This window comes from Panthera pardus, unplaced genomic scaffold (assembly GCF_024362965.1).
Source record: "Panthera pardus isolate Hobbes unplaced genomic scaffold, ASM2436296v1 HiC_scaffold_1, whole genome shotgun sequence".
NCBI lineage: Eukaryota > Metazoa > Chordata > Mammalia > Carnivora > Felidae > Panthera > Panthera pardus.
Genome location: NW_026526654.1, coordinates 21,476,709 through 21,503,844, shown reverse-complemented (window position 1 = coordinate 21,503,844; position 27,136 = coordinate 21,476,709).

Sequence of the window (27,136 nt, the reverse complement as noted above, 5' to 3'; positions counted from 1 at the left end):
CCATCACCACAATAAATTTTAGAACATTTTCATCATCCTTGAAAAGAAACGCTGTACCCCATTCACAGTCACCCTCCTACCCCCGTCCTAGGTCATCACTACTCTGCTTTCTGTTTCTATGGACCTGCCTACTTTGCACAGTACATATAGAAGTGGAATCATACCAGCTGTGGTCCTCTGTGCCTGGCTTCTGCCATGCGACATAATGTCCTCAAGATTCATCCATGTTGTAGCACGTGCTAAAGGTATTCCATGGTATGGGTAAGCCACATTCTGTTTACCCACTCATCACTTGGTGGACATTGGGGTTCTTTCCATATTTTTGTAATTATGAGTTTTTTGCTGTGATGAAAATTAGCACACGAGATTTTGTGTGGATGTATATTCTCATTTGTTTTCTTGCACACACCTCAGAGTGGAATTGCTGGTCATATGGTAACTCTATATTCAATCATTTAAGGAATAAGCATACTGTTTTCCAAAATAGCTGCACCCTTTCACAACCCCTCCCCCCCCCAGTGCATTAGGGTTCAAATTTCCTGACGTCCTCACCAACCCTTGTTATTATCTTTTTGATTATAGCCATCCTAGTGGGTGTGAAATGATATTATTTATTTTTAATATTTTTAAACATCTTTACATATGCTTTCATATATTTACATAAAATTTTAAACATACTTAATATGCTTTAATGTTAATGAAAGCATTTGAAAGATTTCTTCAACCTGTTTTCTTTTCTTTTTTTTTTTTTAATGTTTATTTATTTTTGAGACAGAGACAGAGCATGAACGGGGGAGGGTCAGAGAGAGAGGGAGACACAGAATTCGAAGCAGGCTCCAGGCTCTGAGCTGCCAGCACAGAGCCCGATGCGGGGCTTGAACCCACGGATCATGACCTGAGCTGAAGTCGGACGCTTAACCGACAGAGCCACCCAGGCGCCCTCAACCTAGTTTCTTTAGAGCAAAGCAGGTACCTCTATTTCCCCAAACTGTATTGCAAGTGTGGACATCTGTATTGGCAGTTACTGGGTTATATCCTTACCTGAGGTGGGGTGGGGTAGCTATGGAACATGAGGATGATGGGAGACAGTGGCCATGGGGTGGAGAAAGAAGCGTCCAGATTTACACGTGATGAAGGATAAAGAATGAACAGATCATTATACTTTGAACAAAAGGTGTATTTTAGGATAATCTAGGAAATGTTGATTCTCTAGGAACAGCCTGCTCTTTTGATTTTCCTCCCACAAGTGCCTCCTGTTCCTTAGCTGTTGAGGTCTTCATATTCTCTCTCTCCAACAAAATCTACTCTCAGGAAGGAGCGCGATAACTGACTCACACAATGAAATAAATGCCTGATAAGCTTAAAGTGTTACTTTTTCTTGGAATATCTGCATTTTAACAGAATTGGGGGTGGGGGAAGCCACCTATTTAAACAAAACAAAGGAAACTCTAGTTGTGAAATTGAGAGAAGGGAAGAAGCTTTTAGAAGCAAGAGTTCCTTCCCAGCACGTAGGAGATTCAACCACGCCAGCCACCTCCTATATGCAAGACTGGCTTGTCCCACAACACTGGGTGGAGTGGCCAAGGTGTGGTCTGAGTCCTGGTTTCTCGTTGGCTTCCTCTTTCATCCTTACTACAAGCCTGGTTTACTAGGTGCTGACTGGAAAGTTATAGGAAATCGGATCACGGGCAAAGCCCGGGAAGACGAGGGTATTTAACCCAGAACTGGAGCTCTCAGGTTGCCCAGCAAAGAGAGAAAGTGGGGGGACTTACCTAGGGGTGCTGAACAGCCTTATCTGTCGTGACCCAAGGGGCACACAACTGTCTTCCTTCAAATTAAGAAACACATCACTTTTTGGCAGGGGGGGGGGGGGGGAATAAAGGCCGTCAAATGATTCTTTATCTCCATATGTTGCGAGACCAAATGACATAATTAAATAACACATTTGTTGTTCTCAAATAAAGTTTATCTTCCTTAGACACCTAGAAGGGAACTAAAAAGCATTCCATGTGCCCAGTTATAGATGCTGGAGGCTTATCATTATCTGGGATGTCACTACTTCCGAAAGTGTTCAAACAATTTATTCTGGAAACATTTCTTCCAATTATTATTATAAAATCCCGGGGACATATCAAAATAAAAAAGGAAGCAGAGATCCTTTTGCTTCCCCATGTGCTCTTTTCACTATTAAAAAAAATAAACTCATGAGTAGTTGCTTTCAGAAATTCTCCCAAAGTTAATTGAATATCTCATGCATTATTGGTTTACGTGCCAACAACATTATGACTTATTTATCATCTGATATCCGAAATACGGACACAAATGCCCCAATTATTTACTTCAGGTTTAATTACACAAACCAAGAATTTATCAAACTGCATTACTATGCATTTAAAATAATATGTAAGTGGTGAAATCTGGGAATTCATTGTGAGTAAATACATACTTTTGACATGTGATTCACTCATATATAATTATTCAATTTTCTTTTCTAGAATTAATAAAGACATATCATCTCTCCAAATGCCATGGATGGCACAGATTTTAAAAATGCAAGTATTTCTAGAACACATCACTTAATTTATCTTTCCCATTTTATATCACTCAAATCTGTATTACTGGCAAAAAAAAAAAAGAGGAGGAATCATTTTTTCGAGGTGGTGTATTGGTTTCTTATTGCTGCTGTAACAAATTACCACAGACTCACAAATGTATTACAGTTCTAGAGGTCAGAAGTCCAACAGGGGTTGTTTGGGGCTAAAGTCCAGGTGCTGGCAGGGCTGAGTTCCTTCTGAAGGCTCTAGACTAGAATCTACTTCCTTGCCTTTCCCAGCTCCCAGAAGCTGCCTGCTTTCTGTGTTGTGTGGCCCTTCCTCCATCATCAAAGCCAGCAGCACGGGGCATCTTCAACTCTTTCTCGCTCTCCTTGACCTCTGCTTCTCTCGTCACTTGTCCTTCTCTGACTCTGACCCTCCTGCCTTCCTCTTATAAAGACCCTTATGATTCCACTAGTCCAACCTGGATAATTCAGAATCATCTTCCCATCTCAAACTCCTCAACATAATCACATCTGCAAAGTCCTTTCTGCCATTCAAGGTAGCATATTCACTCAGATTTGGGGGATTTGGACGTGGGCATGAAGGACATGGGCAGGCTGGAGTACTGGGTTTTACCATGGTGACTGACAAGCTCAGATTATTTCTTAATATTAGCTGAAGGGGTAACACATTTAACTGAATCCTGCTAGCATGAACTAATGTTTCTTTAGAAGGAATCAGTATGGCAAACAAGATAAAGAAGCATGTTTGGGTTGCATCAAGTCCACCCCTCAAATTCATAATTAATGCATGGAGCAAACAAAAAGGCAATAAATATGTAAAAAATCCCAAGCATTGACTGTCCAATGTATTTAAAAGTCCTAAATGTATATAAACCTTCAAATGTGGAGGACCAATGCACTTCATTAGCCTTCCTCGTGTGGTTAGAAAGAGGACGAAATCTCACCAGGAAAGAAGTAAGAGGGAACCTGGAGACTATTTCAATATTATGGTATGGATATTTATAAATTAGACCTTTTGTTATTTACAGTCACTACCTAGGCACCCAACAAAGCATCTGGGAATGGTAAGAAATTGATAGCCAATAGGGATGAGCAACCAAAGGATATTGCATCTAGCCTCCAAGTGTCTCCCCATGATATTTATTACCAAGGGAAAAATAGTAACTTCATGAGAAACCCAACAGATACCACCTTGGTCAAGAGATCAAGGTCAACATCACCAAGAATAAGACACACCAACATCACGTACCCCTGATACGATGTACTGAGAAGGGCACAAAACATCACTTCTGTAGATTTCTTTTCCAAAATATATGACTTTATCACCAGAAAACATCAGACAGACCCAAACTGAGCAAAATGCTACACGATAACTGAATTGAATCCTTCAAAAATGTAAAGATCATGAAAAACAAGGAAGACGGGGGAACCATCACAGATTGGAAGAGATTGACAACATATGACAACTAAATGCAATGTGGGGTCCTGGAAAAGAAAAAAAAAGGGGTTAGTGGGAAAAATCAGTGAAAATAAAATAAGGTTTAAAAAAAGGTCTGTAAAAAATGATCTCCTATAGAAGGAATAATTTTATATTGGATATAAAATTATACAAATTTATATGGAATACTTTTTTGTACCATCAACATCAGCATTTGTAAATGATTTCCATAAGTAAAACATGTATCCAAATGTTTCATCTGTGTGACTGAAATTTATATTACAAATGTACATAAAATTTATTAGCAAATAATTGGTGAGGCTATGATCTCAATGCTCGCTTTGTCATGTAGGAGAGATTACCCCCCCATGTGTGAACTTGGAAACAGTGTACGTCAAGGTATGAAACCCGTTTTTATAATAGCTAAGGACTCAAGTACAATAAGAAAAATACTGCTGGGATGCCTGGGTGACTCAGTTGGTTGAGCGTCTGATTTCCCTTCAGGTTGTGATCTTGTGGTCCTGTTCGTGAGTTCCGGCCCTAGATCAGGCTCGCTGCTGTCAGTGTAGGGCCTACTTCGGATCCTCTGACCCCCTCTCTCTGCCCCTCCCCTGCTTGCGCGTGCGTGCTCTCTCTCTCAAAAATAAATAAAAACATCAACAAAAAAGAAATAAAAAAAGCAAAACCCACCAAACAGTACAGAACAGCTTACAAAGAAAAGACAAAGTCTGCTGTTCCTACCTTTGGTCCAGTCCCCAGACTTTGTGTGTGTGTGAGTGTGTGTGTGAGTGTGTGTGTGTGTGTGTGTGTGTGTGTGTGTGTGTTAAAAAACATATAACACAAAACTTACCATCTTAATCATTTTTAAGTGTACAGTCCAGTAGTGTTAACTATGTACACCCTGTTGTGTAACAGATCTTTAGAACTTTTTCATCTTGTGAAACCGAAACCCAACACTCATTGAACGAGTCTCCTTTTCCCCCTCTCCAGCTCCTGGTAACGACCATTCTATTCTGCTTCCTGTTTCTATGGGTCTGATTAGGCAAAGTTCTTCAAATAAGGGGATTCATACCTTATTCGTCTTTTTATGACTTGCTTATTTCGCTCAGCATTATATCCTCAAGTTTCATCCATGTCTTAGCCTATGATGGGACTTCATTCTTTTCAAGAATATTCTGTTACGCGGATGTACCACATTTCTTTCTCCATTCATCTGTCCGTGGGCATTTAGGTTGCTTCCACCTCTTAGCTATCGTGAATGATACTGTAATGAACAGAGGTATGCAAATATATCTTTGAGATCGTTTTTCAATTCTTCGGAACTATACCCAGAAGTGGGGATTGCTGGATCAGACGGGAATTCTATTTTTAACTTTTTTTAAAGTTTATTTTTATGTATTTTAAGGCAGAGAGAGAGAGCAAGTGGGGGAGGAGAGAGGGAGAGACAGAATCCCAACGCAGGGCTCGAACTCACAAACCTCAAGATCATGACCTGAGCCGAAGTCAAGAGTCGGATGCTTAACCTAATAAGCCACCCAGGTGCCCCTATTTTTAACTTTTTGAAGACCCTTCATACTGTTTTCCCTAGCATCCCAGACCTTTTTTAAAGTAAGTTTTACTGAGATGTAATTTACAGACCATACAATTCTAAAGGGTGCACTTCATTGGTTTTTAGCATATTCACAGAGGTTTGCAACTATTACCACAATCAGAACATTTTCATCAGCCCCAAAAGAAACCCTGTACATATTCTCTGTTATTCTCCAATTCTCCTGTCTTCCCCCCAGCCCTGGGCAACCACCAGTCCACTCTCTGTCTCTATGAATTTGCTTATTCTGGGCATTCCATCGAAACAGAGTCATACAAGGTGGGGTCCTTTGTAACTGGTTTCTTTCACAGTAGTTTTAGTCATTTGTGTTTTAGTTCTTTTGGAAATTAATCTCCATAATTCTAAATAATATAATTACATGTCTACAACATGACGAATTAACTCTAAATTATATTTATAGACTCCCCAGCGTGAAAAATGAGAATGTAGCTCACTTATAACACCGCTCTTATCATACCTCCCTCCTCCTCTTCTCAATTTCAGATAACTTTAAAAACCTTTTAGTTGGTTGATTGGTTACCCCAATAACTTTACATAATGTCTGTAATTATTTATTTGTCTTAGATAGCATTTATTTCCCAAGGTAGGATATTAGGCCTTTGTGCTCCTTTTTAAACAAACAAACAAACCTGATCTCTCCTCTTACATCACCCAAGATCTGACTGCTATAATTTTACCGTTGTGTACTCCAGCCTGATAACATATACATTCTGTTCTGGAATAGTCTTCTGAGAATGGCCTATAGGTTGATTATATAAATCAAAATCCAATAAAAAGCACTATCCTATTAGAATCATAGATGTTCACTGCAGAGACAAGTAATAGAATCTGATTACATTTTCTTGGTGGGTTTTCTGATTACATTCACTCAGTGTTAACATTCCTGTGCCATGGCAAGCAGGAATGTCGGTGTCAAATGGATTTCTTTTCTAATGCTCCACCAATGATTCCATTTGAGGAACACTTAGTTTGCTTTACATAACTGCTGTATTGCTTTTTTAAAAAAATAATTGCATTTATTTTTTTCCGACAGAATATACACCTTTACATTCTGAAATTATCCAACCCTTCAATAATGTTATCCATTACATGGAATACACTTTCTTCTAGAAGAGTCATTCTTACATCCTGTTCCCATTAGGATTGATTGCCCCATGGGCCTGGGGTACAACCATTATCTTGGGACTTCCTTTTAGTGCTCCCCCAGCTAGGACTTCCACTACTGGACCCCAGGACAGACTGACTTCTTCCCTCCTTAATTCTCTCCCTTCCTTCTCTCTTTCCCTTGGAGCACATCATCAGAAAGAGTGCTTGGCAAACAAATTTTCTGTGTGCCTGAAAATACCTTTATTTTGTTCTTATATCTGAATAAATTTCTCCGTTGGAATTAAATTGCTCTCAGAATTATGAAAATATTGTCTCTTGTGTTTTAGCATCAGTGTTGCTGGTGAGTTTGTTCTTTCATTGTAGTTTTTTTTTTCAGTTTTTTTTTTTACTTTGCTCATGAGAATGTGTAAAGTTTCGGGTCTTTTATCTTTCATTTTCTTTTGTTTTTATTTGAGAGAGAGAGAGAGAGAGAGCGCCAGTTGGGGAGAGGGGCAGAGAGAGAGAGAGAGAGAGAGAGAGAGAGAGAGAGAGAGAAATCTTAAGCAGGCTCCATGATCAGTGTGGAGCCCAGTGTGGGGCTTGATCCCACGACCCTGGGATCATGACCTGAGCTGAAATCAACAGTCAGCCGCTCAACCGACTGAGCCACCCAGGCACCCCATCTTTCATTTTCTTGACTATTTTTAATTTGGAGACATCTTGAGCTCTGAGAAACTGTCTTCTATTATGCCTTACATTATTTTCTTTCCTCCATTTGTTTGGTTCTCCTTTTCTCAAAAACCGTTAGTCAGATGTTGGCCTCCTGATCCTATCTTTTCTTTCACATTTTCTGAGTCTTCGTATAAAGGGAGATTTATTTTTCATCCTTTGAATTTTTATTTAGCAAAAAATAGTTTTTAATCTCTAAGAGCTCTTTCTTGATTTATTTAAAGATGGAAAATCTTCTTGAATCTCCTGGAGGATATGAATTGGAATTTCAAAATAGAATCCCCTTCCCATCCCTAAATCATTTCAGCTCCCTATCGAGGTCCCATTTGCTCATCCAGGGCCTTCTCTTTTTAGTTGTCGGATTCCTTCTAGATGCGGAGAACCTTCTTTATTTGCTCCTTTAAAGAACGAAGGAATACGTGAAGTTTTCTAGGCAGCTGGCAAGGGTTTCCCCAGCAGTTGGGCGGGTAAGTCAAGGTCCTCAGTGGGCCTTTCCTCTGAATGTAGAGGCTGGTGGTAGCAATTCTGGCGTGTGAGCACAGAGCAGTGGTGCACCGGGATGGAGGCTCACCCTGACTCACGAGAGTCAAGTGTGCACATCTCTTCCCATCCCCCACCTTCACACTTCAGGTGGGTGGCCTGATATCAGCCAGCGTGGGAGTCCTGATGCCAAGGAAATTGGCCAACGCTACTCATCAGGGCTGTTTTTCCTCCACAGAGAGCCCATTGTTAAATATTTGCCAACACATCACTGGTCAGGAAGGTTGATAGATAGGTTTCACTTTAGGAGTGTGTGGGTGGTGGGTTAATCAGCATTTTCCCAATGACCAATAGTATTGAACACTTTTCCATGTACCTGATAGCTATTTGTATATCTTCTTTGGGGAAATGTCTCTTAAAAGTTTTTTTTTAAATGTTTATTTTTGAGAGAGAGAGAGAGAGAGAGAGAGAGAGACTGAGCATGAGTGGGGGAGGGGCAGAGAGAGAAGGGGGCAGAATCCGAAGCAGGCTCCAGGCTCTGAACTGTCAGCACAGAGTCCAATGTGGGGCTTGAACTCATGAACGTCGAGATCATGACCTGAGCCGAAGTCAAACACTTAACTGACTGAGCCACCCAAGCACCCCAAAAGAAATGTCTCTTTAAACCTTCTGCCCATTTTTAAATTTGGGTGTTGGTCTTGTTATTGAGTTGTAAGGATTCTTTATATATTCTGAATACAAGTCCTTTTTTAAAAATATGATTTGCAAATATTTCTCCCCAGTATGCTGCTTATCTTTTAATTCTCTTTTGATAGGCAAAAGTTTTCAATTTTGTTAAAATTAATATCAATTTTTAATGGATCATGCTTTTGTTGTCATAGTTATTTATAGCTATTCTTCCCCCCCCAAGTTTTTATTTAAATTCTAGTTAGTTAATATTAATGGGTTTTCTTATCCTTTTCCAAGATCACAAAAATTTGGCATTACAGGGGCGCCTGGGTGGCTCAGTCAGTTAAGCGAATGACTCTTGATTTCAGCTCAGGTCATGATCCCACCATTTGTGAGATTGAGCCCTGCATCAGGCTCTGCACTGACCCACTTGGGATTCTCTCTCTCTGTCTCTGCCCCTCCCCTGCTTGCATGCACGCCCTCTGTCTTCTCAAAATAAATAAATAAACTTAAAAAACAAAGAAAAAAATTGCTATTACATGTTCTAAAAGGTTTCTATAATTCTTACATTTAGACGCATGATCCATATTTTAATCTCAGTGTATGGTATGAGGTAAAGGTCAAAGTTTATTTTTTGCATATGGATATCCAATTGCCCCATCACCAAATGTTGAAAAGATTATTCTCTCCCCCAGTAAACTGCCTTGGAATCTTTGTCAGAAAGCAATTGCTCATAAGTATGAGGCATCATTTCTGGACTTTCTCTTCTGTCTCATTGATCTATATTTCTATTCTTAATGCTAATGCCACACTCTCTTGATTACTGTAGCTTTATGGTAATCTTGAAATCTGGTAGTGCAAATGCTCCAACTTTGTTCTTCATTTCTAAGATGATTTTGGCTATCCCAGGCTTTCTGTATTTACAGATAAATTTTAGGGTCAGCTAAAACAGAGAGAGGAGAGGGGTGGGGAAGGGAACTAACTGGTAAGCATATCATTGTAAATACCAATAACATAATTTTTACATGTCAGATCATCTTAAAACCAAACGTTTTTCTGTTTCCTTTTCTGTTTTCTGTTTCAAATGATATAAAGTTGATTATTCACATTAAATTCTACAACTGGTTTCTGGTCCAAGATGGCAACTTAGGGAGACCCTGGCCTCACCTCCTCCACTGACAGACCAAATCTACATCTATTTATAGAGCAATTCTTCCCAAAGAAGAACTGAGGGCTGACATATTGAATTCTAACAAAAACCTACTATACTCAGTATTGTCCTCTGATATCTGCTCAGACTATATTGTGTAAATTTCTTTCTTAAAAAAGGAAAACACAGGGTGAATGGTATGAACCTAACAAGCCTGCAAAGCACTCACAATTGCCAGATGAATCAGCTTCCCCAAGGCACAAATCTTTGTACCAAGCAGGGAGAAAACTGCACACTCAGAAGGAAGCAAGTGTAGCAGAAGTAAGGTTGTAAATGAGTAATGTGATAGGAAGCGCTATTTTGTTACAAGGTTCATGATACATATTTCCTCCTAATGATTATCTAAGCCCCACAATCACAAAATTATATATAAAACATGTTTGTGAAAATGTCTTCTCTCTAAAAACTATGTCTTTCCAAAAGACCAATGCACTTTAGTGAACGATTTGAAGCTTTTCTTTGTGATGACAAGCTATCAAGAATAGCTTAATATGACCACGTGAGACTGTGTTTTGATTCTCACGTTCCACTACACGTGGCCCATGGACTTTGTGGACAGGAGGGGAGGAGACAAGACCATTGTTAGCTGGGGTGTTCAGTCTCCTCCAGGCCTTTAAATAATTTAACTCTTCATATGTGAGAAACTGCTGTTAAAGTCTTAATTTTCTACCTTTAAGAGCAAGGTTTTGTTTTCTTTGTTTTGAAGAAGTGGGCTAATGAATGATCACAAACTTGGTGACTCAAAACAACAGAGATTTAATCTCTGACACATCTGGAGACCGGAAGTCCAAAATCAAAGTGTCAGTGGATCCCCACTCCTGCAGGCTTGCAGGGAGGACCCTCCCTTCTCTCTTCCAGCTCTGGTGGCTGCCAGTGTTCCTTGGCTTGTGAGCACTGCACCCCAATCTGTGCCTCTGTCTTCACAATCTTCTCACAGTCTCTTCTCTGACTCTTTTTCTGTAGGTCCTCAAATTTCTTCTGCCTCACTTTTATGAGGATATGTGTGATTGCATTGTGGGCTTACCCTGGCAAACCAAGTCCGTTGTAACTCAATCACATCTGCCAAGATCTTGTTTCCATATAACTAACATTCATAATCTCCAGGGATTGGGACCTATTTTGGGGGAAGCCATTACTCTCCCTACCTCATCTACATATCTACTCTTTTTTTTTTTTTTACGGTTGCTGGTCAGCCTCTGAATCCCCCACTTCCTTTGGGCAAGGTCATTGGTAGAACATGCAGCAACTGAGACATCACCTCAGTGACACGTGACAGGGGTTGCCACATGTGGCATGACGGATATGGTCTCAGGCTCAGTCAGTGGCAAGGAAAAGTCATTCTAGGTGCCATACTGTGTGACTGTGGAATTGGGCTGAATTGATGAAGACTGGGACCCGCTATTCTCTGAAGCTGGAGATGCCACTGACATTTCCAGAGTGCAAAATATTTACAGGGTAAATGTATTGGACAGTTGTTCCTCAAAAAATGTATTTGCACATTTGTGCCCGTGTGTATGTGTGTGCATTCCACACTCAGGCCGACCACAGAATTTGCAGGGCCTGGTACAAAATGAAAACACAGTGCCCCCTGTTCAAAAGGCAGGACGCAAGTGCTATGGAAGGTACTGAAACATATAGCCTTTTCCTTCCTCCATGGTGTCTGTCTTGACTCGTCATACTGTTTATTTGCTACGTAATGTGATTTGAAGGAAAGAAATTTAATTATTAGCAAGAATTTTATTGTTCCTCTTTATATATGTGATGTCAGCAAATGTCAGTGCATCTAACTCATATGCTGAATCATCAAAAACTACATCATTTGCATTTCATAGCTCATAAACATGTATCTATTTTGTTCTCACCAGAACAGTGGCAACACTGCATGAAACCAACTCAACTGTTTTTATTTCACGTCTTGACACCCATGTTCTACCAACACTGATGTGGAAGGAGGCCTGAAATGATGAGGAATTGTAGGTAGCCCTTTCTTTCTTTTCCCCTCTGTATGGTCATCTTTTTTTTTTGAATGTTTTTATTTATTTTTGGGAGAGACAGGATGAGTGGGGGAAGGGGCGGGGGGGGGGGACAGAGAAGGACAGACGATCCAAAGTAGGCTCTGTGCTGACAGCGGTGAGCACAATGTGGGGCTCGAACTCACGAACCATGGGATCGTGACCTGAGCCGAAGTGGGACACTCAACCGACTGAGCCACCCAGGTGCCCCTGTCATCATCTTCAATAGAAGTCACTGGCTAACACAGGGAATTAACACATGTCTAAGAAAGGATACGATAGGGTTCCTTGGTTGTGTTTCTTAGAACACCATTGCCTTCGTTCTGCACTGGAAGCACCTTCTCCTTGGAGACGGAAGTGTGGCCTCCTGGGGCTGTCACACCCCTGCTTCCTCAGTCATGGACGTCCCCCATTACCTTGTGCTCACTGTGGGTCTCACTGGACTCCCACACATCCCGGGTCTGCCAGAATCCTGTGCTCTTGGGGCATCGTGAACATTCTATGCCAACTGGCAGCAAGGAAAGGCGGCAGACGAGGCACACGAGTGCATCTCCACCTGCTCACGCATGTGCTCCAGCGCTCCATCAGACGTCACTTAGGAAACGCAAATGCAAAGATAAAATTATTAAGCATTTCAAGATGGTGACAGCAGAGCATTAAACGAAGTACGGGGCCGTTCTGAGCTCAAGGCCCCGGGTGACTGCGCAGGTCGTATGCCCGTAAAGCCAGCTCTGGTTTTATTTGCTTTCACAAAGTATTAAACAATGTTTAAGGGCTGATGGTTCAGTTTAAGTACTTTTATACCCACCCCCAGCCCCAAACTTACTAACATCACTGTAGGTAACACACTGGACGTCCCTCAAGCTCTGGAGTCAGACACACCTGACTTGGCATCTCAGGTTTGTTGCTTATTGTGTGTGTAAGCGGGCAGCCACAAGGGATCAAATGCAGATAATGACATTGAAATCATGGCCGTGCTGTAGGGATTAAAGGCATAACACTTAAAATGCCTAGTCCTAAGAGTCCCACAGAACAAGGAAGCGTTCAAAAACGGGAGCAGTTTTTATCATAAAGGGGGAGAATGACTTGGGTAAGCATCATGGCCTGCTCGTCCAGGACGAGTGACCCGCAAACCCAGGCCTGATTCCAGTTTCATCAAGCAACAGCTGTGTGAACTTGGTTAAGTCGCTTCACTCTTCAGGTGTGAGTCCCTTACCTGAAAGACTGTGACACGACCTAGCTCATCAAGTCATAGCGAAGTTTAACTGAGATGTTATATATGGAAGTGCTCCGTAAAATGTCATCAAATGTTAGTCACTACTTGGCAGACTGACCCATTTGTCAAGTTACAGTGGGTGCGGATCATGAGAGAAGCTTTACTGACTCTCCACAACCTTGCCCTCTTTCCCTGAGACCTACCAGTTGTGTCCTTTCTAGCTTCTCAAGTCTCAAAATGTTACATTCTGGTCCATCCCTTTTCTCTCATATTTGTTTTAGCCTCGATTTTATTTTTACATATATTCAGTGCCCACCATATACGCTTTTGCCATAATGTCCCAGTGACCTTTTGGTGAATAGATGTCATTCACTGATAATTCCTGAAGGGTTCATGGGAACAATGTTCCCCCAAAATATTCTTCTAGCAAGATGAATTGTGTCACTTCAGTGGGGACGATATAAAGCCATAAAGCATACTTTCCCTTCAAGAGTTTTTGACTAGAAGAAAAATAGCTTCCATTAACTCAGTGTGTTACTGATCTCTGAAAACAAGATCTTCTGGAACAGACATTAGAGTGTTTTATTACTTTGGGGGTTCTACTCTCTGAATCTTCTACGCTTAAGCAACAAGATCAACACAGTGGACCAGAAACTCAAAGGATACGTTTTACTCTTGATTTTATTGAGCTGATAAGTCCAGAGAAAAAAGCTGTTCTCTGCACGGAAGTTTTCTTATCTGTAAAACAGACCAAATAATGCTCATTTCTCATCGTCTGGGAGACTGTGTCCTAAGGTCCTAGTGTGTTACTGTCAGTGAGATCGGAGTGGGTCTGCGCAGATTAGATATGCATGAACTCTCCCTTCCCTAGTCTATTTACTGAGGTGTGTTTGCTCTCCACAGTAAGTACACTGGGAGATTCTCTTTTTAATCACATCAGCTATTTCTCTAAACCTGGTAACCGAGAAGACCTAACATCTTTCCTGAAGGTAAGAAACTCACTCCCACATTATCAGCAAAATCAAGTGGACAATTTTTGTTTTTCAGATGAATGCAAAAGTAATACGTTTTCACTACAGTTTTTCTTTTTGAAAATTCTGACAAGTATATAGGAAAAAAATCTAGAGATAGCTAGTGTTCATATTTTATTGCATTTCTTTGCAGACTTTTTCTTTACACATAAATAAGCTTACCAACACTACATGTTTTATAACTCATATGTGTTTTATAATCTATTTTCACTCAACCTTATGAAATTTTTCCTTGTCACAACGTTGTCTTAAAATGATTTTTTAGGGGTGCCTGGGTGGCTCAGTCAGTTAAGTGTCCAACCTTGGCTCAGGTCATGATCTTGCGGTTCGTGAGTTTGAGCCCCACATCGGGCTCTGTGCCGACAGCTCAGAGCTGGGAGCCTGCTTCTGATTCTGTGTGTGTGTTTCTCTCTCTGCCCCTCCCCTGCTCACACTCTGTTTCTCTCTCTCTCTCAGAAATAATATAAACATTAAAAAAATGCTTTTTAATGTCTGCAAGTACTTCATTGTAAATAGGTACCATAATTAACTTATTCTCTTGAGCGGGTAGGGGCTTTAGGTTGGTTTCTTGTTTGGGGCTATTTTATTTACTTAAAAAAATTTTTTTTAACATTTATTTATTTTTGAGATACAGAGAGAGGCAGAGCATGAGCAGGGGAGGGGGAGAGAGAGAGGGAGATACAGGATCTGAAGCAGGCTCCAGGCTCTGAGCTGTAGGTTAGCACAGAGTCCGACGTGGGGCTCAAACCCATGAACTGCGAGACCAGGACCTGAGCTGATGTTGGATGCTCAACTGACTGAGCCACCCAGGCTCCCCTTGTTTGGGGATATTTTAATAACATGGTAATAAGCACTCTAGTACAGGAATATTTGTGTGTCTCTCCAATGACTTCTCCAGTATAAGTTCCTAGAACTTGGAATTTCTTGGCAAAGGGAAGGAAAGCAATTTTAGGCCCTCTGTACACATTGCCAAGTTGCCTTCCGGAAACACTCTTGTCTCCCCAGCAGTGGGTGAAAGTAATGAGCCAAATGTATTGAATATGAAAAAAACAATCTTATAAACATCAGAAGAATATTCCATGTCAATACTATTTTAGAGGATCCGTTTCCAAGATTGCTATCGGCACCTGCTGACAAGAACGGCCCAGGCAGCATTTTATAGGTCATGGGCCACTGGTCCACCACGTGCAAGTACACATCCACTCGCCTGAGGAAACTTCTTCTGTGGCTGGGGCCGGGGGGGGGGGGGGGTGGGCTGCTGCCATCCGCCTGCTTTCTTTCTTATCCCCATCCCATCCTCTGACATCTGAGCTTGCACCCATCTGCCACCCTCCACTTGCCCTGAAGGTGCAGGTCTCACAGTATTTTATAACGATTTGTGCAACACACACAGCCACGTCTACATGTGTCCTCAGATCCGGGTCTCAGGCTGGTAATCTCAGGGCAGTTGGTAAAGTAGTCATTGGTTATTGTTTGCTGTAACAACATGTGAGTCAGAATGAGGAAGGGAGTCCTGGATGGGAGGACTTCAGGAGGAATCCATGTGTGCTCTTCAGTCTCGGGAGCATGTTTTTAAATAAGAGAAGGGCAGACGGACCACACATGGGGCTGAAGGGGAGCATGTAAGCAAGGTATCTCTAAACCTCAGTTTTTTCCATCTATACACAGAGAAAATTATCTTTCTGGGTTATTGTAAAGAGGAGAGGTAGTCTATGTTCAGTGTGTGGAATAAAACAAGGGCTATATAGCTACCCCTCTCTCTTTCTATCTGTATCTAGAACTCTATCGGCAGAAGCTTCAGATGTACAGCTTTATAACTCGACATCTGCACGCACTACAAAGCGATTGCCACCACAAATCTAGTTACCATCCGTAACCTTATAGTTGACCCCCCTCATTCATTTTGCCCATTCCTCAACCCTCTTCCCCTATGGTAACCACTAATTTGTTTTCTGTATCTATGAGTTTGTTTTGTTTTATTTTGTTTTTTCGTTTGTTTGTTTGTTTTTAAGATTCCACATATGAATGAGATCGTAAGATACTTGTCTTTCTCTGTCCGACATGTTGCGCTTAGCATAATACCCTCAAGGTCAACCCATGTTATCACAAATGGTCAAGATTTCATTGTTTTTTATCATTGTATATATACCACCTCTTCTTTATTTGTTCATCTATCAATGGACACTTAGGTTGTTTTCATATCTTGGCTATTGTAAATAATGCTGCAGTGAACAAGAGGGTGCACACATCTTTTGGAATGTATTTTCATTTTCTTTGGGTAAATACCCAGAAGTGGAATAGCTGGGCCATATGGTAGTTCTATTCTTCATTTTTTTGAGGAATTTCCATAATGTTCTCCATGGTGGGTACACCAACTTACATTCCCACCAGTAGTGGATGAGGGTTTCCATTTGTCCACATCCACTGTGTTACTGATCTCTGAAAACAAGGTTTTCTGGAACAAACGTTAGAGTATTCTATTACTTTGGGGATTCTACTCTTTGAATATCATACACACAAGCAACAAGGCCAATAACAATACTTGTTATTTCTTGTCTTTTTGATAATAGCCAATCTGACAGGTGTGAGATGATATCTCATTATGGTTTTGATATGCATTTTTCTAATAATTAGTGATGCCAGCCTTTTCATGTGCCTATTAGCCAGTATAAATCTTCTTTGGAGTATAGCTACTGTTTGTTTGTATGTATGTATGTATGTATGTATGTATGTATGTATTTATTTATTTATTTATTAAAGTTTTCATTTTATCACCCAGTGCTTAGCATAAGGTGCCCTCCTTAATCCCTATCACCTATTTTACCCATCCCCCCACCCATATCCTCTCTGGTAACCATCAGTTTGTTCTCTAGAGTTAAGAGTCTGTTTCTTGGTTTGTCTCTCTCTTTCTCTTTTCTTGCTTTGTTTCTTAAATTCCAAATCATATGGTATTTGTCTTTCTCTGACTGACTTATTTCACTTAGCATTTCACCCTCTAGGTTCATCTACATCATTGCAAATGGCAAGGTTTCACTCTTTTTTAAATAAGGTTTTAAAAAAATTTTAATGTTTGGGGCGCCTGGGTGGCTCGGTTGGTTAAGCGTCCGACTTCGGCTCAGGTCATGATCTCATGGTTAGTGAGTTTGAGCCCCGCGTCGGGCTCTGTGCTGACCGCTCAGAGCCTGGACCCTGCTTTGGATTCTGTGTCTCCCTCTCTCTCTGCCCCTCCCCTGTTCATGCTCTGTCTCTCTCTGTCTCAAAAATAAATAAATGTTAAAAAAAATTTTAATGTTTAATTTTACTTATTTTTGAGAGTGAGAGAGACAGTGCAAGCAGGGAGGGGCAGAGAGAGACACACACAGAATCCAAAGAAGGCTCCAGGCTCTGAGCTGGCAGCACAGAGCCCAACATGGGGCTCGAACCCATGAATCATGGGATCATGACCTGAGCCAAAGTCAGATGTTTAACTGACTGAGCCACCCAGGTGCCCCAAGATTTCACTCTTTTTGATGGCTGAGTGATATTCCATTTTATATATACACACCACATCTTCTCTATTCATGCATCAGTCAGTGGACACTTGGGCTCTTTCCATAATTTGGCTTAATAGATAATGGCTTTATAAATACTGGGGTGCATGTATTCCTTTGAATCAGTGTTTTTGTATTCTTTGGGCAAATACCTAGTAGTGTGATTGCTGGATGATGAGGCAGTCTATTTTTAACTTTCTGAGGAACCTCCATACCGTTTTCCAGAGTGGCTGCTCCAGTTTGCATTCCCTCCAACAGTGCAAGAGGGTCCTGTTTCTCCATATCCTTGCCAACACCTGTTATTTCTTGTGTTTTAGCTATTATGACAGGTGTGAGGTGGTATCTCATTATAGCTTTCTTTGACTTACATTTCCCTGATGATAAGTAATGATGGGCATCTATTCATGTGTCTGTTGGCCATCTGTATGTCTTTTTGGAGAAATGTCTATTCATGTCTTCTGTCCATTTTTTAAATTGGATTATTTGGGTTTTTTTGGTTGTTGAGCTGTATAAGTTCTTTATATATTTGGGATACTAACCCTCTATTGGATATGTCATTTGCAAATATTGGTAGGTTGCCTTTTAGTTTTGTTGATTGCTTCCTTTGCTATGCAGAAGCTTTTTATTTTGATGTAGTCCCAATAGTTTAGTTTTGCTTTTGTTTCCCTTGCCTCAGGACACATGTCTGGGAGAAAGTTACTACAACTAATGACAAAGAACTTGGTGCTTGTGTTCTCTTCTATGATTTTTATGGTTTTATGTCTCACATTTAAGTCTTTAGTCCATTTTGAGTTTATTTTTGTGTATGGTGCAAGAAAGTGGTCCAGTTTCATTCTTTTGCACGTGGCTGTCCAGTTCCCAACACCACTTGTTGAAGAGACTGTCTTTTTCCCATTGGATAGTCTTTCCTGCTTTGTCAAAGGTTAATTGACCATATAATTGTGGGTTTTTTCTGGATTTTCTATCCTGTTCTATTTATTGATCTCTGTGTCTATTTTTGTGCCAGTACCATACTGCTTTGATTACTACAGCTTTGTAATATAACTAGAAGTCCATATTGCTTTGATGCCTCCATTTTTGCTTTTCTTTAAGATTTCTTTGGCTATTCAGAGTCTTTTGTGGTTCCATACACATTTACGATTGTTCTAGTTCTGTAAAAAATGCTGTTGGTATTTTGATAGGAATTACATTAAATGTGTAGGTTGCTTTGGGTAGTATGGACATTTTAACAATATTTGCTCTTCCAATCCATGAGCATGGAATATCTTTCCTTTGTGTATTTTCAATTTCTTTCATCAGTGTTTTACAGTTTTTTTAATTTTAATTTTTTTAGTGTTTATTCATTTTTGAGAAAGAGACACAGAGTATTAGTGGGGGAAAGGTAGAGAAGGATGGAGACAGAATCTGAAGCAGGTTCCAGGCTCTGAGCAGTCAGCACAGAGACTGATGCAGGGACTCGAACTCACGAGCCATGACAGCATCACCTGAGCTTAAGTTGGACACTATACTGACTGAACCACCCAAGCGCTCCTGTGTTTTACAGTTTTCATACAGCGTTTTGGTCAGGTTTATTCCTCAGTATCTTTTTATTTTTGGTGTAATTGTAAATGGGATTTTTTTCTTTCCTTGTTTTTAAAGTTTATTTATTTATTTTGAGAAGACAGAGACAGCACAAGTGAGGGAGGGGCAGAAAGAGAGGGAGAGAGAGAATTCCAAACAGGCTCTGTGCTGTCAGTGCAGAGGCCTATGTGGGGTCTGAGCTCATAAAACTGTGAGATCATGACCTGAGCCAAAACCAAGTTGGATGCTTAACCAACTGAGCCACCCAGGTGCCCCAAATGGGATTATTTTTTTAAATTTCTCTTCCTGCTGTTTCATTGGTGGTGTGTAGAAATGCAACAGATTTCTCTATATGAATTTTGTATCCTGCGACATTACTGAATTCACTAATCAGTTCTAGGAGCTTTCTGGTGGAATCTTTCAGGCTTTCTATATCTAGTATCATATTGTCTGCAAATAGTGAGTTTTACTTCTTCTTTACTGATTTGGATACCTTTTATTACTTTTTGTTGTCTGATTGCCATGGCTAGGACTTCTGGTGCTATGTTGAATGAAAGTGGTGAGAGTGGACATCTATATTTTGTTTCTGACCTTAGGGGAAGGGCTCTCAGTTTTCATTCATTGAGGATGATGTTAGCTGTGGGTGTTTCATACACAGCCTTTATTATGTTGAGGTGTGTTCCCTCTAAACCTACTTCATTGAGGGTTTTGATCATGAATGGATGTTGTTCTTTGTGTCAAATGCTCTTTCTGCATCTATTGAAATATCATATGATTTTTTTTAATCCTCTTATTGTTGTGATGTGTGACATTGATTGGTTTGCAAATATTGAACCACCTTTACATCCCAGGAATAAATCCCACTTGATCATGGTGAATGATTTGTTTAAATGTATTGTTGGATTCAGTTTGCATTTGTTGAGGGCTTTTGCATCTATCTTCATGAGAGATATTGGCCTGTAGTTCTCTTTTTTTGTGGTGTCTTTTTTTTTTAAGTTTATTTATTTATTTTGAGAGAGACAGAGCACATGAGTGGGAAAGGAACAGAAAGAGAGAGAGAATCCCAAGCAGGCCTTGTGCCATCAGCACGGAGCCTGATGCGGGACTCAAACTCAGGAACCTGTGAGATCATGACCTAAGCCAAAATCAAGAGCCAGATGCTCAACCGACTGAGCCACCCAGGTACCCCGTTTTGTAGTGTCTTTATCTGGTTTTAGTATCAGGATGATACTGGCCTCATAGAATGAATTTGCAAGTTTTCCTTCCTTTTCTAATTTTTGGAAAAGTCTGAGAAGAATAGGTATTAATTCCTCTTTAAATGATTGGTAGAATTCATCTGTAAAGCCATCTGTTCCTGGACTTTCATTTGCTGGAAGTTTTTTTTGTGTGTTTTTTTTAAATTACTGATTCAATTTCTTTGCTGGAAATCAGTCTGTTTAAATTTTCTTTTTATTCCTGCTTCAGTTTTGGTAGGTTATATGTTTCTAAGAATTTATCCATTTCTTCTAAGTTGCCCCATTTGTTGGCATATAGTTTTTTCCTAATATTCTCTTATAATTGTTTGTATTACTGTGGTGTTTGTAGTTATTTCTCCTCTGTCACTTGTGATTTTATTTTTTAGGGTCCTTTCTCTTTTTTTCCTGATAAGTCTGGGTAGGGGTTTATCAATTTGATTTTTTTTTGCAAAGTACCAGCTGCTGGTTTCATGGATCTGTTCTGTTTTTAGTTTCTATATCATGTATTTTTGCTCTAATATTATTCTCTTTCTTCTGTTGGTTTTAGGTTTTGTTTGTTGTTATTTTTTTTTAGCTCCTTTAGGTAGAAGGAGATTTTTTTTTCTTCTTGAAGTATACCTCTATTCCTATAAACTTCCCTCTCAGAACTGCTTTTGCTGTGTCCCAAAGGTTTTGAACCATTGTGTTTTCATTGTCATCTGTTTCCAAGTATTTTTAACTTTTCCTTTGACTTCCTCATTGACATATTCCTTGTTTAGGAGCATGTTATTTAACTTCCCCATATTTGTGGTCTTCCCAGATTTTTTCTTGAGGTTGACTTCTAGTTTCATAGTGTTATGGTCAAAAAACATGCATGGTATGACTTCAATATTTTTTAATTTGTTGAGACTTGTGTTGTGGCCTATATGTGCTCTATGCTGGAGAATGTTCCTTAAGCACTTGAAAAGAATGTGTTTTCTGATGTTTTATGTAGTGTCCTGAATATATCTGTTAAATACATCTGGTTCAGTGTGTCATTTAAAACCACTGTTTCCTTGTTATTTAGATGATCTGTCCATTAATGTAAGTGGGGTATTAAAGTCCCCTACTATCATTATGTTAATATCAATTAGTTGCTTTATGTCTGTTATTAACTGGTTTATGTATTTGGGTGCTTCCATATTGGGTGCATAAATATTTATAATTGTTATATCTTTTTGTTGGATTGCCCTCCTTATTATTATATAATGTCTTTCTTTTTCTCTTGTTACAGACTTTATTTTAAAGTTGATTTTGTCTGATATAAATACTGCTATTCTGGGTTTCTTTTGACATCCATTTGCATCATAGCTATTTCTCCATCCCCTCATTTTCAATCTGCAGGTGTCTTTAGGTCTGAAATGAGTCTCTTGTAGGTAGCATATACATGGGTCTTGGTTTTTGTATCCATTATGTCACTCTAGAGTTTTTGATTGGAGCATTTAGTCTATTTACATTTAAAGTAATTATTGATAGGTATGTATTTATTGTCATTTTATTATTTGTTTTGTGGTTGGTTTTGGAGATTTTTCTCTGATCCTTTCTTGTCTTTCTTTCATGGTTTACTGGTTTTCTTTAGTGGTATATTTGGATTTTTCTCTCTTTATTCTTTGCATATTTATTAGTGGGTTTTGATATATGGTTACCGTTAGGTTTATATATAACCTCTCCTGCATATAACAATCTATATTAAGTTGATGGTCTTTTAAGTTTGAATCTATTCTTTAAAGATTTTTATTTTTTTTATTTTTTTACATTGATTTATTTTTGAGAAACAGAGTGAGACAAAGCGTGAGCAGGGGAGGGGCAGAGAGAGAAGGAGACACAGAATCTGAAGCAGGCTCCAGGCTCTGAGCAAGCGGTTAGCACAGAGCCTGATGCGGGGCTTGAACCCACAAACTGTAAGGTCATGACCTAAGCCGAAGTCGGACGCTCAACCGACTGAGCCACCCAGGCGCCCCTGAATCTATTCTTTATTCCTGTCTTCCCCATGTTTTAGGTAAATGTTGTCATATTTTACATTCTTTTATCGTGAGTTCTTTGACTTATTTTTTACAGAAATATTCATTTTTATTGCTTTTGTGTTTCCTACCTTTATACTGTCACTTTTGGTCTCTCCTTTACATTCAAAGTGTTGCTTTTAATATTTCTCACAGGGCTGGTTTAGTGGTCATGAACTCTTCAGGTTTTGTTTTCTGAGCAACTCCTTCTCTCTCTTTCTATAATTAATGATAGCCTTGCTGGAAAGAGTGTGCTTGGCTGCAGATTTTTGCCATTCAGCACTTTGAATATATCATGCCACTCCCTTCTGGACTGGAAAGTTTTGCTGAAAAATCCCCTGCTACCCCTATGGGTTTTCCCTTATATGTTACTGTCTTCTTTCATCTTGCTGCTTTTAATATCTTTTCCTTATCACTATATTTTGCCAATTTAATCACAATATATCTTGGTGTGGATCTGCTTTTGTCATTTTGTTGGGGGCTCTCTGTGTCTCCTGGATTGGATATCTGTTTCCTTTTCCAGATTCAGGAAGTTTTCAGTTATTATTTATTTAAATAATAACTGTGATTCCTACAATATGAGTGTTATTACATTTGATGGAGTCACTGAGTTCCCTAAGTCTATTCTCACTTTGCATAATTCTTTTCTCCTCCCTATTTGTTCAGCTTGATTACTTGATTACTCTGTCTTCTAGGTCATTAATTTATTCCTCTGCTTCTTCCAGTCTGCTGTTCTTTCCCTGTGTCAAGTGTGTTTCTCATTTAGTTTATTGAGCCCTTTAGCTCTGCTCTGTTATTCCTTACCTCTGTGTTAATGGTCTTACTCACGTCTTCAACTCTTTTTTTTTTTTCTTTAAGTCCGGTTAGTATCCTTATGATCATTGCTTTAAATTCTCTATCAGGCATATTAATTACATCTGTTTCACTTAGATCTCTGGCCATGACCTTGTCTTGTTCTTTCATTTGGGACAAATTCTTCTGTTTTCTCATTTTGTCTAAGTCTCTGTGTCTGTTTCCCTCTGTTAGGAAAGTCGGTTATATCTCCTGTTCTTGAGGGTAATGGCTTTATGAAAAAGAGGCCCTGTAGTGCCCTACAGTGTAGCCTCCCCTGTTCCCCAGGGCCTGGTGCTTCCAGGAGTGTCTCCAATGTGTTCTGTGTGTGCTCTACTGGTGTGTCCCAGCTGCTTTATCCTTCAGGTCAGTTGTCTGTAGAGGTACTCTTTGCCTGCTGTGGGCAGTGTTTGGTCCCTGGTCTGAATGTGGCATGTTTTAACTAGGTGTGCCCTGGTCTGCTTGTGAAATGAAACCTGTCACTGCCACCACCAGAACCAAGGCCTCCCAAAACTCCCAGGTTAGGAGACACAGTCAGGGGTTTGGGTTGGTCTTCTGGGGGAGGAGGCCCACTATACTGGGATTGAAGCAAGTGTGACTGGGAAGGGCGGTTCTTCTGGAGTGTGGTGGGTGAGGCTTGGTGTAAGCAAGTTAGGTAGTGAATGTTGGTGTTCCACTGGTTCCCACGGGTGACTCTGTGTTTATACTGAGGGGTGGAGGAGGGAAATGGCACTGGCCAGTTCCTTTGTTCCTGGAGGGGTCTCTCCATGAATGCTGCTTCTCACAACACATTCCAGGATGAGAAACTAGCTTCCCCACTATGTGCCCTAGGCATTCATCATATCACTGTTTCCATGCTGTATGTGTGTGGGCTGTTTGCCCTGCATTTTCTCCAAGAACAGCCTCAGTGCCTCTGAGCTCTCCCAGAGCCAAGCACACTGACCTTTAAAACTCCAGGTTTAAGCCTTACTGGTTGCAAGAACTCATGAAATTCAGGCCCTCTCACTTTCCAAGCCAATTGCTATGGGGATTCCTCTTCCCAGTGTTGACTCCCCTGTGTGTTAATCTGTCTCTCACCCTTCTCTGTGACCACAGCTCCCTCCCTATGGCAGTGACCATGATACTTTTCTCTCCCAAGCTGTGTTTCCACACTTCCTATCTTCTTTGATGTGGCCTCTTCTCTACCTTTAGTTGTGGAGTTTGTTCTGCCGGTCTTCAGATAGATTTCTGGGGTATTTAGGATGATATGATAGGTATCTTGTTGTGTTCGTGGGATAAGGTGAGCCTAGGGTCCTCCTATTCCACTGTTATCTTCTCCTCCTTGACTATTGCTAGTATTTTTAATCATTATTATTAGTCAAGTGACTCTGGGATGTCCAGAAATGCAAGTGTAGAATCTAAATTGAGTTCACACCAGCTCTCAGAGGAACTGAACATCTGCCTGTCCTTTTGCCAACTGCATTTCGTCAAACCTAAGATGCCAACTATTGCAGGAGACTGCATGGATCACTGAGGAAGAAATACACTACAGTTAAACCAGGACCCAGGCTTTCTTATCATTGGATGTATGAGTCATCCTGATTTTAGAGATGTTTAAATGGCAAAATGTGTGTCTTAAAATCAGTGAGAGCTGGTTCACTGTGTTTTACTAGATAATCTTTGTGATGTTTGGACTCTGAGGCAGGGAGCTGGGGAAAAAGATGGGCATAGGCAGGTGAGAAGACTCTGAGCATAAAGCCAGGACAAGAGGATGGGAGCAGGAAGGACTGGGTGGTTTTTAATATTTCACACATGCATGAATGTGCCTGAGCTGCAAGCTATGTTTCCCAATGATGAGAAGGCTGGGTGCTCACAGATGGGGCGTAAGAGGCTGTCAGAACATTTTGTCTTAAACTTTCTGACTTTTAAACTGTCCTAGAGTGTCTCTAACTTTTGAAATGCATTTTACCACTTTTTGGGGGAGACTTCAGGGAATACAGATTTTACACTCCAGTGCATAAAAAAATACCCTGAGGATTAGTTCTTTTGTTCAGAAATATTTACTGAACATCCATTATGTGAGTCACCTTGAAAACAAGAGGCCCTTCCTCTCATAGAATTTACAGTCACACAAGAATGACAAGTTTTGCACATTAATGAGGGACTTTTTGTGTTCAAAGAGGCACATGAAGAAGAGAAAGCTGCGTATGACACCACTTAGCACATGGGATCTTAAGCGTGTGGGCCCTAGAAACAATTTCCATCACTTACCAGCTTTGGGATCTTGGACACCCAGCTTTGTGGGGGCTCTGTGTCTCAGTTTTCTCATCTATAAAATGAGGCTTCAGATAAACTTACGTCATTTACAAAATAAAAAATTAAATAAAAAATTAACTTATGTCTTAAAATTACGGTGAGGACTCAATGAGTTAGTAAATGATTGCAGGTTATGCATACTTACTAAACGTTCATTATTATAAGTTAGAAGGCATTATCCAAAATTTCTTTTTAAATATTAAAATTCAAAAGGGTATAAGAGAGTGTATATTCTTCCTCCCATTCCTATTCCTCAGCTACCCACTTCTTCTCCCAACAGCCAAACTGTCTTCCAGAGGTAATTTAAGTACATATACGTAAATGATAGCACATATTATACAAGTGGGAGCATACTTTACACATCATTCTGGACCTTGGTTTTTTAAACTTAAAAATTTATCTCAGATAGATTTTTTTCCAAGTCATTATCTTTCCAAATCAGTACACATAGAAGTTTCTTCTTTTTTTTTTTTTTTTTTGGTGGTATTGAATTTTTTCTGTTTCATGGATGTATCATAAATTACCTTACAAACTCCTTTAAAAGATCATTAATTCATTCCTCTGCAACCAGTACTCTTTAAAAGGGTACCTTTTAGAAAATAATAAAACACTTTATTTCAAGCTGGGAGAATTTTTATTGTCTTATACTCTTAAATTTTAATATTCAAAAAAGAAATTGTGGTTACCTTAACTATGTGGCAATAAATTAAAAATATATATGAAATGGCCAATTCCAGAAAAATAGAAATGACATATGGATCTCAGGATAAAAACTAGAACTCAGAGTTGCTACAAAATATTATTTAAAATGTCCAATTTTCAATAAAAAAATATGGAGCAGGCAAAGAAACAGGGAAGTATGACCTCATATTCCAGAGAACACAGTCAATAGAAATTAACTCTGAATGGGTTCAAATACTGGATTTTGTAGAAAAATACTTTGCAGCTACTATAATTGTGTCCAAAAAATTAAAGGAAACCATGTGTAGAGAACTGAAGGAAAATATGTGGCTGGTGACTTAACAAATAAGAAACATAAAGACAAAGAAATTGAAACTATAAAAAAGAACCAAATGGAAATCCTATAGATGAAAAGAACAATAACCAAAATGAAAAAGTCACTAAATGGGCTCAACAATAGATTTTAGATAGCTAGATCTAGCAAAACAATTCTTAAAAAAATGAAGGCATTAAAAAAAAGTCCCCAGTTAAACAAAGACTGAAATAATTTGCTGCTAAGAGACCTGCCTTACAAGAAATACTGAAGGAAGTCCTTCCGGCTGAAAGGAAGTGACTCCAGATGGTAATTCAAAAGGATGAAAAGTACTGGGAATGGTCCATTTATGGGTAAATACAGAAGACTGTATGAGTAGATTTCTTTAATTTTCTGCTCTAATCTCTTTAAGAAAACATAAAATTATATAAATCAATAAGTTGTATTGTTTGGTTTGTAACATTTATAGATATAATATAAAGATAATAATATAGTGTCAGTATGTTTTTGCAATAGAAATTGCAAAAAGGAGGGAAAGAAATGAAACTACATTTGAACAAAGTTGCTATATTTTACTGGTATTAAGTCAGTATTCACCGACAGCAGATTTTGCTTACTGTAATTCCTAGAGCG